Raw genomic sequence first — 9,018 nt, forward strand, 5'->3', positions numbered from 1 at the left:
ATTATTTTTTAAAAAGGGGCTTGGAAAGTTGCTCTTGAACTCAGCATAGCTAAAAAGGAGAAATTATAGGTAAAAGAATCAAACTGAAGGTTTTAAAGGGGTAGCTCCAGCAGAGAAAGCAAAAGCATTATAATGAAATGTGCAAAGACCTGGAGCTGCAGAACCAAAAGGGAGCTTGATGTTTCTCAAGCTGAAATAACGCAAGAAAAATCTGCTCTTCAATTCGCAGTGCTGACGGATTCTAAGGGTAAAGTGTTAAATGATTCAGGAAGCACCAGAGAAAAAGAAGAAATACACAGTCACTGTACCAAAAATAACTGGTCAGTGTTGAGCCATTTCAAGAGATAGCATATGATCAAAAACCAGTGGTATTAGGAAGCTCTGGTGGCCTACTAGCAAGAAGCTGCCCTGAAATCCCAGAGGCACGCAGTTCAAACCCACCAGATGCTCTGCTGGAGAAGGAGGGGCAATCTCCTCCTGTACCAGTCAGGTCCAGTTTGACGGTACACACATAAAATAAATAAAATAAATAGCCAACACAACAGTGATACTGAAGAAAGAAGTCTAAATTGTGAAGGCACAAGTGAAAAACAAGGTTCTAAGAATTGACAGGATAATAATGAAATGTTTTGACAACGACACGCAGTCCTATAAGGGCTCACTTGTCTATGCCAAGAAATTTGGAACCCAACTATCTGGCCAAACTACTACAAAAGATACATATTTATACCTGTTCCAATGAAAATAATTCAACAAAATATGTAAATTATTGAACAGTGTCACATACAAAGAAAATCTTGTTGAAGATAATTTTAAAATGAGAGTTGTATCTTTTCACTATTTTTATTCAGTCTGTATGCTGAGATTATTCAAGAAGTTGGACTTTATAGAGAAGAATGGGAGTCATTAATATGCAGATGACACAACCTTTCTTGCTTAAAATAAAGAAGTAGCTAGAAGTGAAGATCAAAGACTGTAGTAGCCTTCATCATGAACTACTCCTCAACAGAAGGAAAGAAAATTCTTCTCTACTGGGCCAAAAAACACTATCATGACAAATGACAAAAATACCGAAGTTGCCAAAGATTTCCATGCACTCACATCATCAGTCAGGAAATCAAAGCAGTGTCTTGGGCAGGTCTGCTGACCAAGACTTCTCTAAAGTGTGAAAAGTTAAGACCTAACGTGTGCCTCACCGAAGCCAGGGTACTTTGAATCGCCTCATGTGTGTGTGAAAGCTGAACAAAGACTAAGAAAAACCCAAGCAGAATTGAAGCCTTTGCGTTCTGGTGTTGACACAGAATATGAAATATACCATGGACTGCCGGGGAACCAGGAAATCTGTTTTGGAAAAAGTGCAGCCAGAATGCTCCTTAGAATGAAGGATGGGAGTCTTCATTTCAAATTTTTTTTTAAAGTTGTGATTTTAATGAGAGTTTACAGAAAAGTTGGATTTTCATTCATTCATTGTTGCACTTTTTCCTCCCTCCCCTACTTCCCAGTTCACTTAAAAAAAAAATCATTCATTGTTCACCTCAGATTTTTTTGGGGCGTTCTGTCAAGAGGATCCATTTCCTGGAGAAGGAAATCGAGGTACAGTGGAGGATCTGTGAGGAAGAAGAGGACCCCCTCAACTACATGGATCGACACTGTGGATGTATCCATGGGCTCAAAACCTCAGTGCCTGTGAGGGTGTTTCAGGGCCAGCCAAGGTTTCCTGGGATTGTAACCCTGATATTGTACCCAGCGTCATCAGTCATAACTCAGCTGCATCAACATTCTGTCACCAACTTCTCCAGCTTTTATAGAACTGGTTTCCTACCCAGGCAACTCAATAACACGTTATCCTCTTCAGAACCAGATTTCTAGTGAGCAGAGACATGAGCTGAGTTGAAGAGACATCCTACTCGATCCAGGAGCGAATGATTCTCACTCCCCAGGCAGTGTGGCTTCTGCTCCCAGGGAGCTCTGTCTCACATAATTTAGTGATGTTTTTTGCTAATGAAACTAAGTGAGATGGAGAGAGGGCGGATATCACCAGTGTCTACTGCTGCATGAGATTCCTGAGACGCGTGAACCTGAAGAAGCCTGCCAGCCAGAGAAGATGCCACTATTCTTTGCTTCCTTTTAATCCAAAATATTAGATTTTTTCTATCAAGAAATAGGAAGGCGTTCAGGATAACTTGCAGCAAAGAAACACTTAAAGGATTTGCAGCTTTAAAGTTTCCTTTGGAAAAAAATAGCTAGAAATACATCAATTTTCAGTTCATTCCCGTCGCTTTGTGGTTGCTGTATGCCTGGGACAGCTCCGGGTGCCAGGGAGTCGTATTTCTGTCTGGCTGCACAATTAGACTGCATACCAGTTAGAATTCACTGAGCTGCAAGTAACTTGGGAGGGTTTTCTGCAAAGCCTTTTACTGTTTAATTATGTTGTGGCACGCTGCTCTGGAATTTGTTTAATGATTTGGTGATGTTACCAAGTACCAAAGTACCTCACCCTCCTGCCAGGAATTACCTGTTTTATCTTTTAAAGGCATTTACTGGTTGCTCTTTGGAGAATTGTTTGGTGGATGAAGTTGTTGTTGTTATTAGGTGCTGTTGAGTCAAGCACAACCCATAGTGACCCTGTGAACAACAGATCTGAACCCTGCCCTATCCTGTGCCGTCCTCACAATCTCTGACAGACTCGAGCCCGTTGCTGCAGTCACTGTGTCAATCCACCTAGTTGAGGGTCTTCCTCTCTTTTACCATCCCTCCACCTTTCCAAGCATAATGTTCCTCTCCAAGGAATAATCTTTCCTAGCAACATGCCCAAAGTATGTGAGACAAGTTCATCATCTCTGATTCCAAGGCTGCACCTTCTCCAAGACATATCTTTTTATTATTTTGGCAGTCCATGGGATTTTCAGCACTCTTCTCTAACACCACAGTTCAAAGACATTGGTTCTTCTGTCATCCTTATTCACTGTCTAGATGAATAGCAGTTAATTGAAAAGACCGTAGCCTGGATCAGCAGACCTTAGTCTTCAAATTGACATCATTGCTCCCCAGTAATCTGGAGAGGTCCTTGACTGCAGACTTTTCCAGTGCAATGAGTCTCCTGATCTTCTGACTGCTGGTACCACGTGTATTGATTGTGGAGATATGTCAGAAATCAGAGTCAAAAGTAGGGTATCAGTGAGGGGTTACTGCAGTTATCTAAGCTTCTGGTAGAGAGCTCTGGTCGCCTAGTGGGTAAGCCACTGCATTGTGAACCCAAAGTAGGACGGTTCGTATCTACCAACTGCCCCGTGAGAGAAAGATAGGGAGCCTCCTCCGGTGTGATTTACCACCTCTGAAAACCCAGAGTTGGTTCTGACTTGACCGTGTGGACCCAACCATACACACCAACAACAAGCCACAGGTATGAGAAGTTCGGATTAGGGAAGAAGGGATGAGAAGGGCGGACAGTGGCTAGTTTCTGGATAACTTTCCAAGATAGAGCTGACAAATTTTCCAGCAGATTGAGAGTGGAGTTTAAAAGAAGAGGGATTTAGGATGACCCCTGGCCTTTTGACCAGAGCAGTGTGTGAGGTGTGACTTATCAGTGCTGTTACTGAGATTTGGAACACCAGGGGAGACTGTCAAGCCTTTTAAGTCTGAACTTAGAGGTCCAGATACTGAGCTGCATGCATTCGTTTGGGCCTCAGAGCTGAGATCGGGACTAGAGTCTTTGGTTTTAGGATTATCAGCTATTGTTGTTGACTGCCGTCAAGTCGAACATGGCTCACAGTGACCCTATGAACAAAAGACCTGAAGCCTTTCTGTAACTATTGTTTCTCAAAGTTCATAGTTTCCTGAAGCATGTTGTTTAGGAAGTGGCTGCCACGCCTGCTTCCAAACCTGTCTTTAACTATAGACAGTATTTAAAGTGAGAAAACAAACTCATGAAGGGAGTGAGTGTGGTAGCGCAGAGAAGAAGCCCTTCCATAAATCGAGACGAGGAGCTCCTGTTGAAAGACGAAAGAGGCGCAGCCAGGAAGGAGGCGGGAGAGATCTGTGCGACGGTGAGGTCCCTGAAGGCAGCTGAGGAAAGTGTTACAGCGAGCTGTGTCCAATACCATGGGAAATTCTAGTAAGACGAAGACTAGAAGATGATCTGTAATTAAATCACCAGCTGCAGGTGGTATTTAAAGCCAGAAAGCTGACAAGATCGAGGATGTGAGGGTAGGTGGGACAGAGAGGCTTTTCAGCAGGTGGATTCACACGTAAGCCAGAGTGCAGGTGGGACAGAGAAGTTCTTCAACAGGATTCAAAGTAACAGCTGGTAGACTAAGCCTGTGGCTCTGTGGGAGGAACACAGGCTGTCTCCACCTTTAAAACATCATGTGAAGCTCAGTGGAAGGTCACTGCCAATTGGAAGCGACTTGATAGCAGCGAGTTTGAGTTTGGGGGCATTTTTTGGTTTTGTTTTGGTCAGTGTTAGGGTTTTGTTGTAGAGTTTGTGTGGGTTTGGTGTTTGTTTGTTTTTTTTTAAAGTCCTAAGCAGAATGTTAACAGATAAATCCCCTGACTTAAGAATTATTTGAAGTCGTTGTTGTTGTTAAGTGCCGTCGAGTCATAGGTGACTCATAGCGTCCCTATGGACGAAGTCCTTGACACTTGTGTGACTCTCATCCTTTCTCCAGGTTCATAGGGTTTTTGGAAGCAAGCTATTCACAGAAATGGATGCCACTCCTGCTTCCAGGCTTGTAGTCTATAGCTCTTATAAATGTACAGAAATTGCATTAATCATAGAACAGCGTTCAGGCCTTTTGTGCAATGCTTACTCTGAGTTGTATTGGACTAGATGACACTTAACCACTGCTAAATGAGATCAGTGCTGTTATATCTGGAGGAACATTCCTCCACTTTGTACATCACTCTATGTCAATGTGCTTTATGAAGTAAGCAGGATTTGTTGTGATGCTGAACCTTATGCCATGGGGATATCAAATGCCAGAATGGTTTCCCATTGTGGACAGTGTCTGGTGGAGCTCCCAATTGTGAAGCAGGTTGGGAAGCAGGAGTGACATCCAATTCCTAAACCACATGCCTCTGGAAACTATGAACTTGGAGAAACAACGATAGCTATGGAAAGGCATTAGGTCTTTTATTCATAGACTAGCTAGGAGTCGACCTCGACTCAACGGCAATCCACAACAATAAAGCAGAATGTTAATAATTTGGATCCGTCCAGAGGCACCTTGGAAGAAAGACCTGGCTCTCTACTTCTCCCCAAACCCCCACACCCAGCCATTTAAAAAGCCTGTGAAGCCAGTATTACTCTAATGTGCCCAGAAGAGTCACACATGAGTCAGGATTGACTCAGAGTTGACAGATTTCATATATGTTCCAGTCAGCTAGTGACTGACAGCTCCTGTTTGTGGGAGGTGTGCTGTCATCCCCAGGCACTCCCAGGATTAGATGGAGTCAGAATCGATTCAATGGCAATGGGTTTACGTTTTCTTTAAGGGTGAAGGGTGAGGCGTGGGCTCTGGTGCAGGGGGGGTTGCCCTGTAACGCCAGGGTTAGCTGTTGTCATTACCCCTGCGTCTCATTTAATTCTCAGCTCTCATTTCATTTCATTTCAGACTGTTGCTTAGCAATGCTCCAAAGACAAGCACCAAGTTTTCTAGAAATGATTGCGAGTAACCAACGCATCTGAGAGCAGAAAAGACTGCAAAGTGCAATGGCTCCATCTCTTCTGGCAGCAGATAAGAAACCAGAGATCAGTGAAATTCAGTGAGTTTCTCCAAGTCACCCGTCAAGGTAGCCAGCCGCAGGTCCCAGGTCAGAACATGGTCCCTCTGTGCTGAGTCCTTCAGAATTAAATACAGGGAATGAAATATATACAGTCTGAGGTTGGAGAGTTGCATGTGCTATGCTAGGAGACTTTTTCAAATAATTGAAGTTTGTTCCTTTTAAGTGCCAAAACTTAGTAACAGTCGTCATCACTACCTTTGATGAAAGCCTTTTGCATAATGGAACTATTCTCTTGTTGTTGTTGTTGTTGTTGTTATGTGCCATCAAGTTGCTTGTGACTCATAGTGATGGCATGCACAACAGCTCTGAACCCTGCTCTATCCTGTGCCAATTTCATATCTGACACACCTAGCCCCATTTCCCCAGTCACTGAATCAATCCATCTCTTCAAGGGTCTTCCTCCCTTGCGCTGTCCCTCCAGCCTCCCAAGCATTCAAGGACTGATCCCTTCTTGGGTTGCAAGGAATTATTTTAGCAGCTCTGAAATCCTTGAAGTTAGTTTTGTTGTTGGTTTGGCTTTTTGTTTGTTTGGGGTGTGTGTGTGTGTGTGTGTGTGTGTTACCAAATTGTTTTACATTTGTCTTAAACTCTGAGTGGTCGTTTTGGTTTGTAAAGCATGTGATACCTTCGTTTGATAGTGCTGTGATACTCAGTGTGAGCCCTGGTAGTGTAGTCTGGACGGAGTTGAAGTGCTGACCTGAAAGTTTGAGTCCAGCAGCAGCTTCTCAGGAGAAAGATGGACCAATCTCCTTTCACAACATTTCCAGCCTCAGAAATCCCCTAAAGGGTCCGCTGTGCATCTGTTCCTGCTAACTGGCAATGAATTCGTTGACATGATGTTCAAAAAATCGAGTTGCATTGGGCACGTCTGCTCTGATGGACCTCTTTAAAGGGCCAAAGAGCAAGAAGGTAGTTTGAAGAGTAAGAGGAGCCTGATCTAAGCCATGGTATTTTTAATCACTTCCTATACATGGAGAAAAGCTGCATGATGACTAAGGATGATCAGAGAAGCATCAGTGCCTCTGAACTATGGCAGAGTATCGAGTAACCTGTGTGCTGCCAAGAGAACAAACAGATATCTCTTGGAAGGGGTGCAGTGTGCTCCTCACATGCTAGGATGGTGAGGTCTGGGCTATTTTATTCATCCTGACATGTTGCACAGAGCCAACCCGTGGTCACTGTGAAGCTGAACACTGTGACACTGATCACCCATGGTGGACACTGTTTGGTGGAGCTTCTCCTATTAAAACAAGCTTGGAAGCAGGAGTGGCATCTACTTCCAAAATAGCTTGCCTCCGGAAACCCTAGGAACTTGGAGAAAGGATGAAAGTTATACAAGTGCTCAGGTCTTTAGTTCATTGGGTTGCTATGAGTCATCTACGACTCAACGGCACTTAGCAACAACAACAACAACATGTTGTCAGGAGGGGCCAGTCCTTGGGGAAAAACACATCATGCTTGGGGGAAAAACAGAGGGTCAGCGAAATTGCAGAAAGAGTGGCAATAAGATGGCTTGACACAGGGGCTGCAGCAATGGGCTCGGTCCTGGCGCAGATGGTCAAGATATCGCAAGGAGGAGGGCAGGAGTTTTACTCTGTTGCTGATAGGGTTATAATAACTGGTAGACGACTCGCTAGCCTCTAACAACAACATTATGCTGTCAAAGTGACTCCTTGACGTTCTCAATTTGTTCATCTTTGCCTTTAGTGGTCGGTGTGTGAATTTTGATAATAGTCACCCGTGTATGAGTGTGGAATTTTCCTCTCACAAACAGCACAATACATTAGGATAGATCTTGACGCATTCTTTTCAACAGTGAATGTGACAGTGGATTCAGATTTGTCAAGACCACTCCATATGAGCTCACTAATGCCAAGGATATCAGCTTATCTTTAAAATTACATTTCACTTTCAACAGCTTGCAGCTTTTCTAGATTTATACTTCATGCATTCCACACTCTGATACGAACAGATGTTTGCATCTATTTCTCTTCGTTTTGAGTCATGCCACAGGAGCAAATAAAGGTCCTCCACGCACTGAAAGCTTTCCTTCTTCCATGTCATTAAGGGAGACCCTTGTTTAAGCAATCAGCTCTTCCCAAGTCTTACGTGGAGTGCCTTCTAACCAATGCACCACACTTTGAAAAATGGAGAGAACAGTGCCTGCTGTTCTTGTTGTTGTTAGGTGCCGTCAAGTTGATGGCAACTCAAAGTGACCCCGTGAACAACAGATAGACATCTCTCGTCATCCACAGGAACTCTAACTTGCTCAAGACAACGATGTGACAATCCATTTCATTGAGGGTCTTAATCTCTTTCACTGATGCTCCGCTTATCTTAGAAAAATGCCTTTTCAAGGACTAACCCCTCTTCACAACATACCCAAAGTATGAGAGGAGGTTTCATGATCCCCGCCTGTAAGGGGCAATCTGGCTGCATTTCCTCCAAGATGGATTTGTTTGTTTCTTTTGGCAGGTCACAGGAATAGTCAGTTCTCTTTGCCTACACCACAATTCAAGGGCACCAAGTCTTCTTTGTCTTGCCTTGTTCTTTGCCTCGCTTTCACATGCATAGAAGGCAACTGGAAATATGTCATGGCTTGAGTCAGGTGCACCTTCGTCTTTAAACTGACATCCTTGCTCTTTAACACTTTAAAGAGCTTCATGGCAGCATATTTTTCCCAGTGTAACAAGTCTTAATTTCTTGATTTGCTGTTGCTATGAAGGCTAATTATTTCAAGTGAAATTAAGTGCTACTTCAGTCTTTTCTCTGCCTCTCATGATATTACCTGTTAGCCCAGTGGTGAAGATATTTGTTATCATGATGTTGAGATGTAATCTATATTGAAGGTTGTAGTCTCTTATCTTCTTCAATAAGTACTTTGAACCTTCTCTTTCTGCAAACTAGGTTGTGTCATCTACAAAATGAAGGTTGCAAATGAATCTTCCTCTAGTCCTGAGATCACATTCTTTTTCATATAGTCCAGCTTCTCAAATTATTTGCTCAGCAAGCAGATTGAATCATAAAAACATATGCTTCACCACGATGGACACCTTTCTTGATTTTAAATCACACAGTATCCTCTTGTTCTATTTGAACCCCACACCTTCTTGGTCATGAACAGATTTCCCATCAGCATAATTAAGTGTTCTAGAATTCTCATTCTTCTCAATGTGATCCATAATTTAATTTAATGCTTTTCTGTTTTCAAAAAAACACAAAGAAACCGATTTT

Source organism: Elephantulus edwardii, unplaced genomic scaffold, assembly GCF_000299155.1.
Source record: "Elephantulus edwardii isolate Elephantulus edwardi_28Jun2011 unplaced genomic scaffold, EleEdw1.0 scaffold00011, whole genome shotgun sequence".
In the NCBI taxonomy this organism is placed as follows: Eukaryota; Metazoa; Chordata; class Mammalia; order Macroscelidea; family Macroscelididae; genus Elephantulus; species Elephantulus edwardii.